Source organism: Apium graveolens, chromosome 9 (genome assembly GCF_009905375.1).
Source record: "Apium graveolens cultivar Ventura chromosome 9, ASM990537v1, whole genome shotgun sequence".
Classification (NCBI taxonomy): Eukaryota; Viridiplantae; Streptophyta; class Magnoliopsida; order Apiales; family Apiaceae; genus Apium; species Apium graveolens.
The window spans coordinates 123,791,157-123,801,961 of NC_133655.1; positions in this window are offsets into that span (position 1 = coordinate 123,791,157).

Genomic DNA, 10,805 nt, shown 5'->3' on the forward strand with positions numbered 1-10,805 from the left:
TGTGCCATATGGTATGAAAGACTGGCCATCTTGAGTAGTAATATGGTTGTCTCATTCTTATTCAAATCATTATTCATTCATTCTTCTTAAATCCTGATTTGTTGATTCATGAATTTCTCCGATTGTTTCCTTGTACTCTTATTCCTTATAAAAAGTTTCTAATCGGAATCATATTCACAAATTCCTTCTTGTGTAAGGTCTATCCTTTGAATGTTTTAAAAAGGAAGTAAAATGAACCCGTGTAGCAGATGGAATTACGTAAAAAGTGTGGACAATTGCAAGCCAAAGAATGGTGGACATTTACTTGCAGAAAGGAATCATTATGCCGATAACGGGATTGTTGCGAGGATATTATATCAAAGGCGGAAATCTGTATACATGATACGTTGCAAGTATGAAATTTTGGCGTGAATTGGAGTAATTAACAAACCGTATGAGGTAAATTAATTAGAGAAACAAGAAAGTAAAGCTGCATGTATCAGATGAGGCAAATGATCGATTGGATAATGAAGGTGAATGAAGAAATTCTTAATAATAACCAGATAATCGATTAAAACGTTGTAAAAATGAAGCATACCTCAATCATGTGGGAGATATTTATCATGAAGATTCAAGATCGAATAAATGCTAGATACGAATAAACTTTAAGTGTGTTCATCAAGGGATGGTTGGGCTTTCCCGCCCAAGAAAGTGCGTTGTGGTAAAATTTACGCTTGTAGCAGGGTCGGCAAAGAAGGTTCAATATAGAAAGACATAAGGGGAGATGAAGGTATGGTGGTTTGACAGCAATAATTTTTAAGATGTGAAGCTTTAAAACCAAATGAACTCATTCGCAAGATTTTAAGAATGTTGGTTGAGACCGGGTGTTGGTCATCAGAGGTTGAACAAGTTAACTAATAAGAACAAGTGTATATTGCCAAGGATGGACGAATTGTTAAGTAGAGAGCTTTACTTAAAACATGAACTAGAAGAATTCTAGAATAATTTATAATTATACTCAGTATTGATATTCTGTTATAATCAGAAGATATGAGAAAGGACATGGTATTATCAGAATCATTCACTATAATTCTAGGTTGAACTAAAATATGGATTGTACTGATTAACATTACATGAGATGGTGAAATGGTGAGTTTATAAAGTGGCAGTGGATTGGTACACATGGGGATTGATTGTTGGTTGTTTGATTGATTGTTGGTGTCGGCTTGAGTCCGACTGGTAGTCAATAATATAGAGGAGATGCTGCCCAAATTTTCAGAGGTTACCCTGCTTTTAAAGATAGAATGTAAACTTTCGTATGCTATTGATATTCCTTTGATACTCCAAATAATTGTGATCTCGGTTCTCGAAAGAGGTTGTTACATCCAATTCGACTATATATAATTGGTCTTTGATTTCATTTAGCTAGTCATCACTTGGTACAATTGATCAATTAAGTGAGTTAATTGGTTAATTTTACCAATTAATGGGCAATTATATGGAGATCGATTCCAATTAGATTAAGTCAAGTTTTGATGTGACTTTCAAATCCGAAATCAAAATAATGAGGAATAAGGGAAAAGTAAGGATACTAGTAGAATTCAGAAATTGCTGCAAATGTGTGAATTTTTACTTGGATGAGTATGCCCTTCATAATGGACAAGAGAAATAAAAAGTCATTTGTATGGACAAGTGAGAAGAATATTTTCAAGAGCTAACGATTTAAGAAGAAACAACGAGAAGAAAGAAAGAAGGGAGATGGAATAAAGCAGAGATTAATAACTATACCAATATGGATTTCATTAGACAGTCAAAGAGGTATTATCATCTGCAAGAAAGTTTTATCAAATGACATCTTGTTTCTAAATGGTTGTGATAATCATACAATAAATGATTTGCCAAGTATTTTTGTTTTGGATAAAGTGTGAGATACAGTTTTAATTCAGTTTCCGATCGATTTTGGTACTTAGGATGTTGTTAAATATCGAAAATGGTATTAATACAGATGATTGACGTTCACTTCAGAATGGGATGTTGTGAGCATCAGAATTCATACTAATATCTAATTTGATATGACAACAAAATGAGTATTAACGTTAAGAGTTCGGTTTTGACTAAGCTATAAGAATAAAGAACGGAGATAGAAAAGGAAGAGGAACCAAAAAGGGGGATAAAGAAACTTCATAAGATGCCATGAAAAGTAAACATAGTAACAGATGCATTAATTAGAGAGGAAAGACCGAACGTGTTGACTATGTCATAATAATCATACAAAGAATTTCAAAAGTTAAAATTTGATGCCAGAGTTTGCAAACCTAACAATGCAAAGATGTATAGTATGACTTTTCAGCCAGGATTGCCAGAGAAGGTAAAGAAATGTCAAGGGAAAATAATAGATTAAGATATTAACTGTTAAAAGAAAAATATATATATATACTCAAAAAGATGATCAAGGCATTCCCAGATTTTATTTCAGAATTTGGGATTCCACTAGTGACAGAATTGAAGGATGGAACTTTACAAGAAGCTTACAACTCAAGACATTCGGTCCATCCATGAAGTTCCAATATGTATAGAGATTTAGAGGAAAATTATTGGTGGCCAGATATGAAGAAAGAAATGGTGGGATAGATTAGTAAATGTTACATGTATCAAGGAGTTAAGGTGGGACATCAAAGACTAGATGGATATATTTCGCCAAGAAACGTTATGGTGATGCCACCTGAGAACCAAAGGTGAGGAAAACGTTAATTGTATTATTATTGATAGATTATTTAAACCTGATCATTGTCATTTAGTAATAAACAGTTTATCCCATAAATGGGTTAGTTGCTGCTTGAAGAAATGGTGGTACGTCATCAAATCCAGGAACTAGTTGTAGATAATCAATATTATGTGATTTGAAATTTGACAGAAGTATTCAGAATACGATAAATTATGTCGAACTAGAATGGTATGTACTACTTCTAGATGAACGGATATTAAGCGGAACTAAAAAGATAGGAATTTGGTTGAACCACAATAACTCAAGAGATTCAAGCTACTCCGAACGTATGATACGAGACATAAATGTCAAATAAGTCTCTCTGATAGTGTGGCATAAAAAAAGAATAAATGTTATATGTGATTAGACGTCGAGGAACGCATTGCAGTCAGTCTCGTATGAGAACTTCTTAGAACCAAAATAAATGATAATATAGGTTAAAAGTATGCCGGTGATGCCTCCAAGTTGGTGTACTTTCTTCAAAATGGTAAGAGATCTTCGCTCGATAAACATACTCGATTGTGCTTCAAGGAATATAAAATATGATGATAAGTCTGTGCGTCAGTCATATTCAGTCGAGATTTTCTCGTTAATTCTTAACTCTGGAGTAATCTCGAGAACGTTAGAAATCGAATACGCCATAGTTTCAGTATATCATTCGCAGATGGACGAGAAGATTAAAAGAACGACTAAAGTGCCTCGAATGTGATTCAAAGTGATTATGAACTAAGTTAATTGAATAGAGAAATATGTGGGAATGAGGTTCAATAACCATTAGCTATTGCAAACGTTCATGAGCACGAATTACTAGAATTACAAAGAAAAGCTAATTAGTAAGCATTATACTGGTCCCTTTTGAGACAATAAAATAGTCAGGATAATTGTAAGTAAGTAGGCTTCACCGCCACACATTTAGCAGGCTCATAGGGTATTTATATGTGTATACTCAGGAAGAGTAATTTAGCTCCATTATATATAAAATGAAGACTTGAGTTGAGTTATATAAGCAACAGATAGAATATGAGGTCAGCAAGAGATTGTTAAGTAATGATTGATGCTGCGAGTAAAAGTTTATGAAAGTTGTAAGGTTGAGAGATCAACCCGAGAAAATGAGAGTGAGATACTTGAAGGTATCACTATCTGATCTTTAGAATGATTCTGAGGACATAATCCTTTTAAGGGGGGAAGGATGTAACATCCGGGATATCGCGTGTAATTATTTTTATCAATAAATAATTTTTATATAATTATTATTTGATTTTCGGTGAATTATCTGATGATTGGTGTAAATATGTGAATGTTTATATGTGATACAGTATAAGTTTGTTAATTTTATTATGACCAGAATAAAATATAGATAATTACAGTATTTTTCTGGTAATTTTTGGGCTGTTAAATGATTTTATATTGATTTATGAATTTATTAATTATTTTCTGAATAATTACAAAATTATTTTATAAATCCGGGAATCGTCCGAATTCAACTGTTTTTACATTTTTACAACCCGAAACTCTTCCGAAAACTCCTTCCTAACCTAATCTGGTAATTCCGGATATTTTCCGTGTTTTGACTTTTTCAATCCGGATTACGGTTTGACCCGTGTGCGTCCCGACGCAAAATTTTCGATACGATAATCATTTCGGTGAATCAACAAAATCCGTATTCTCAAAGGACGGTATAATATTATGTTATTTTCGTATAAAGTATTTTATAAGAAGCCCGGTTTGGATAATTATCCAGTACGGGTATCCAATCGGATCGTTTTTGCAGTTACTTAGCGGCTAAGTAACTAATTTAACGATCCAAAACGAACCAATATTCCGTAAATATAAATAGAATATTTCTTATTTCATTTTAATCGTTTATTCATTTACAACCAGTAAAAAATACAGTAAATACAGAGAAAAACCCTAGAAACCGATACGTTCCTGAGAATCAAACGCACAAACGAAGGCGTTACCGAACTCCGATTCAAGCGTGCAATATATCAAAACGAGGCTATCGAAATATAGAATCATAATCAATCATCAGTTTTTACCCAAAAATCAAGGTATTTTTTTGATTTAATTATTTTAATTCGAATTAATTATAGATTAAATTATGAATTTTTGTTCTTGATGTTTTTGATATGATTTTATGACATAATCGTGTAGATCTTTTCTTCCTGGTCAATTTGGTATATTATATGTCAAAAATAGAATTCAATAACATGTAGAAAATGATGTTTGATTCTCGGATTCATAAATTAGGGTTTATGTTCTTGAATAATTTCAATTGGGAATTAGGCGTTTCTTCATTAAGGGTTATTAGTCGATTCTGAGGAGTGGGTTATGTTTCTTATTTGTTCTACAATCGATTTTTGTATTCGTTGATAACAAACGATTCCTAGAAGAGGTGAATCAGGCTTCGTCGGAGTTCTTGAAGTCGACGGCGGCGGTGAATTTTTTGAACGGTTTTCCGGCCGTTCTGTTAATCCTGGATAGAAACCAAGTACGGGAATAAGTTTATGGCACTCAGGATAATTGATCTGCAGTTTTTGGTACAGTTCTGGGCACGAATGTTCGGCCGACGATGTCGCCGCCGGTGAAGTCGTCGGAGAAGACGACGGTGGGGGCATATTACAGTTAGACCCCCTTTTGTTTTCCAAAATTTCAGATTTCGTACCCAATTTTGCAACTTTTACACTTTTATTTTACGACCAAAACGTTTTAAAATCTTACACTTTACCCCCCCAGAATTTATATTTTCAAAAATTATTTTTATTTATTTAATTTAATTCCAAAATTCTGTATTTGACTTCTGAAAATTATTTTAATTACAAAATAAATCTTAATTATTTAATTAATTAATTTTAGTTAATAATTAATTATTTAATTAGTCAATTAATTCAAATATTAATTGATTAATTAATTTAATTATTAATTAATTAATTTTAATTAAATATTTATTTGGATTTAATTATTTAAAATTGATTTAAATATTTCGAAAATAGTTTCGAGCTTCAAAATATTATTTTAAATTATTTTTAAGGCTCGATAATTATTATAAAATTATTTTAAAGTCAGATTCGGGTGTTCAAACCCTATTATTTAATTATAAATTGATTCGGAGTCCCGTGTTAATTCCGAAAAATGTTCAAAAATTCGTAGTAAATACTTGGAAAATTATTTTAACCCCGAATATTCTTTGAAAAATTATTTTGATCAAATACCTTACGTGTTATGTGCTACGTGTTCACTGATTGATGCGTTATATGCCTATGTGGTTATGGTTTGACTGTTTTATTCATAACTTTCAATCCGTACGTCGGATTTGGGTAAAACGAAGGGTAGATAAAAGCTTACGACGTCAATGTGACAATTAGAATTATATGAGTATGAATAATTGATAGATATTTGTGATGCCTAGCAGAGTCAGCAAGGCATAGAAAAGGAAACCAGTGATCCATAAATAGAATCGAAACGTTGAAGGAGAAGGCAAGTGATTGATAAATAGAAGAAAGGCATAGAAAGAGAAAGAAAGTGGTTGATGAGTAAAACTATGAGATGAGTACAAGTAATGTGGAAATCTTCGGTGATAAAGCAAGTACTTCTGAACCTTTTTCAAGATATATTACAAATATTTTCAAATTATTTCATAATATGCCGCTATTATTCAAAATAACTCATGTTTTATACTACAAGCACTTTAAACTATTTAACCTTGAACCCTGATTCTTATTGATCTTGAGCCATAAGCCTTATTTTTCATAAACCATTGATTGTTGAATTCCCAGATACGAGCCATACACATACGATACTACTCTACAAATATATATCTACCACATACTGATTCTGATATTGAATTTCTTAACATACCAACCCTTATTTCTTGTTTAACCGAAGACCAATTCTTGGAACCCTTGAACCCTTGGTCTTCTAATTTATGATTCTTTCCTTGATTGAAAGCCAATCTTTTTGAATTCCTTGTTATACCTACATGGTATTGTGAATCACCCTATGCTTCAAGATAAATATTGTTTATGATTCAACTTATTGATTATATTGGTTATCATTTTGAATTATTTTAGAATTGGATGGTTTTATAAATGTGGACCAGATTCGTGGTCGGACCAGATTCGTGGTCATAGTAGGCCAATGTGTGCCTTGGATCCAGTATATAGAGCAAAGCTGGGAGCCTTGCTCGGGGTTAGTGCGTGACTGATCAGCAGCCTAACCTTAGTTTTTAAAATGAAAAGTGAATATCCAATTCTAATCATTGTTTATTTAGAAACTTGATTTTTGTGAATCATTTCAATTAGTGATTGTTTAACCTCAATTGCTGCTATTATTAGTTGCTGAGCTAGTAAGCTCACTCTTGCAAAACTTTTATGTTTTCAACAGTTGGAAAGGAAATTGTTGGTAATGAGGATTCCCTGTCCAGTGTGCGAGCTAGGATTTCCAGTTAAGATGGGTCGTGCTAGCAGGAGCTTTATATTATAGATGAGTCGTGTAAGATTGTAAGTACGATGTCCTTAGCCATTATAAGTTGAATTAGATGGGATTTGGTACGATGTAATAAAAGTTAAGATTATGGCTTGTTTTCATACTTTAACCTGTTGCGATCCGTGGTTGTGTACAGAAGGGTCAATGCATATAATATTTTATATACAGGTTTAAATATTATGGTGTGTGATGTGAGCCCCAAACTTCTGACCCGGGTTTGGAGGGCGTCACAACTTCTTTTAAGGAAGTATATTACTCGACACATTCCTTAGTCTTGCATTATACCTTAAGTATATCGTAAGAAACTTCATTAGAGTACACTATGACGGTTTGTTTAAATGCAACACAATGTTCATTATCACATAAATTATTAACAGGTAAAGCACAAATAGTTGGAAATGATACCTATGCGGAAGATTTTGCCATTAATGTATAATTTCAAAATTTCTCTTCTTCATCATTTGTGTCATCCCAACTTTTTCCTTCGGCTATGTAAGATTTTACTAGATACTTCTTTGAGCCGCCAGAATCCCTATTCTGATAAACCTTTCCTTTGTCCTTAGCTAGTTGGGACTTTCTGCATTAAGTGGCAAGGTGCCCAACCTCATCACAATTGTAGCATCCGAACTTGCTTTTGTCAACCATCCTTGTCTTGTAGCCAGATCTTGAAGATGAATTTGACCTTTGTCCATGATTGCTGCTTCCAGAACCTCTAAAGCCTTACTTCCATCTGAACCTGATGTTATTGTACATCCCTGCAAGGTTGGCCATAGTGGGATCTTCCATAATCTGCAGCTCCTCAGTGGTATAGTTGGATTATCAAATAGGTTTCCATCATTTATCTCAACTTCAAAGAGCATTTCAACATTAGACTTTGGCTTTGCAGCAGTTATGTCTAGCTCTTTGTAGTGACTTGCAACAAGCGCAATGGTCTTGAGCAATTCAGAATTCTTGCTATCAACTATACCGGCACCATATATGATTTTCCTTTGTTTTTGGTCCATCTCATGTGTTTTCATCATACCATACAACTTCTCAAGTGTCATGGTCTCGAAGTCAGCACGCTCATGAACAAATTAAGCTTTATTCTCTAAATGGTGAGGCAAGGTCAACATGAAATTCCTATTGACTTCTGTCTGAGAATATTTCCATGTATACCCAACTTATTCAATAATTTTTTTAGCCTTTCAAAAACTTGAGTTATACTTTCTCCTGGTAAAGATTTAAAAGCCTCATATTGTGAAGTCAAAATATCCGGTCGATTTTGCCTAACATCTTCAGTTTCTTCCGTCAGCAGTTCTATGGTCTCCCACATGTGCTTAGTATTCTCACAAACTATAATTTGGTGACTCATATCATCATCCATAGAATCCACCAAAATAAGTTGTAGGCCTTCAACCAATCCAATTAACTCTTTATTCTTTGCAGTACATTCAACTTCAGGACATAGAACTTGAGTTCCAGCAACAGTTGGATGTTCTTTCATAGGCACATGTCTTCTGTTCTTTAAAGCATTCATATGTTCTAGATTTGAAGCTCGAATATAAAAAAAGCATCTTTTTCTTTCATTGATTATACTGTGATTTATCAAACTGAGGGACCTTAATACTCTTAACTTTCTGAGAACTCAAATTTTCAGATCTGAAAAAAGTTTGCAATAAACCGTCTCAAAATACAATTATCCAGTCAGTCAACAACACCAAAATCCAATCAAGTCAAACTGACAAACTCAAAACCAGATCGATACCAATGAAAGCAATCTCAGTCTCTGTACAACCAAAATCAATAACAAAACATGCTAATCTAACAGATCAAATCTTTATATCAATCAACGAGCTCTGATACCAATTGTCAAGTCTACTAGGTATATACATAGGGAGGTGAATGTATATTCTTCCAATTTTAATCAATTAAGTGCAGTGGAAAATAAATCAAATGAACAAACACACCTAACTCGAGGTAAATATGCTTTTATTCAAACTATAAATACCCGAAGGTTTGCTTATAAAACAGAATACAAAATATATTCTATTCTTCAAACCACTCTAAAAATATAAAGATTTATCAAATGATAAGTAATATAAACTATAAAGCTATATCTAGTCAGTTATATCAATGTTGGGTTTCGAGGCATAAAACGCAGCAGAAACTAAGTTTAAAACTGTAAAAACCAGAAAAAATGAAACCCATTGCAGATCCATGGAAAAAGACAATATTTAATTTGTGATTTAGATGTTTACCTTAAGAAGCTTTATAATTTCTGTTGTCTAATGGAGGTCCAAGCTTTCAACAATCACCACGTATCCCGTCGCGAAACGATCTACACCTTGAAGGTATCCACATGAATGATCGAAGTGAGGATGAGAGTGTACTAGCACTCGCAAAACCAGAAGCCGCCCTCTCTCTCTCTCTCTCTCTCTCTCTCTCTCTCTCTCTCTCTCTCTCTCTCTCTCTCTCTCTCTTCTCTCAAGCTGCTAGAGTTTGTATTTTTTATCTTATAAAAACGTCAAACCCTAGTTAAGGCTTAAAAAGATATTATATAGGTAAGAGAAAAAGACTTCTAACCCTAAACTAATTTAAATTTTTAATAAATCCGAAAATCCTAGTTATTATTAATAAAGTCTTACTTAATCACCCAATAACTTAATTTTGGATTTAATAGTAAATTCGAATTTCATATTTATCTAATTATTTACGTCTTACTTAATTAATAACAAATTATTCGAATTACTTACATTTAATTTAAATCTAAATTTAAATTAAATAATCCTCCAATCATTCTTTTTGTGACCCTTTAGGTTATTATTATGTTGGCAAAAAATTTAAATCTAATTTAAAATCGTAAACAATGAGCGACATCTAGTAATACATCATTGCTACCCAAGTAATAATAATTAAATCGGTGATCGATTAAACCTTTTGTGAATAATGTACAATATAATATAATCCTTTTAACCAAATATTATATGTTAGGTCACACACACTGTAAAAGGGGGTTGAATACAGTGTATAGTACAATCAAATCGAATTTAAAGAACACAAGTAACAAAAAACAAACTTTATTAAACTCTGTTACAATGTAGAACTGTCCTCTCTCAGTGATGAACAAATATCACGAGAGCTGCTAGGGTAACAATTAATAATATTCTCGATAATGATAACACTTATAGTGTAAACCCTATGTCTGTGTTTATATATTACACAGTTACAAGATAATCGCTAATTGATATGAAATATAATTCTGCTTCCTAAAATATATCAATCAGTTATCTTTTCTTCCAAGTATTCCATTCTTCATAGAATTCCTTCTTCATGCATATCTCTTCTTACGTTTGTCTTGATCTTCTTTCCTTTCAATTAGCCGCCTTCCTTATCTGAAAGTTTCCTTTAAGTCCTGATATTATCTCCTGATAAATATCTCCTGAACCTTAAGTACTGATAACTTAAGTTCTGACTTCAGTATAAGTGCTGATTTAAGTTAAGTACTGATTTGTCCTGTTTAAGCAAGATCTGAAAACTAAACATAAATCATATTAGACATGACATTATCAAATATATCTAACAATCTCCCCCAACT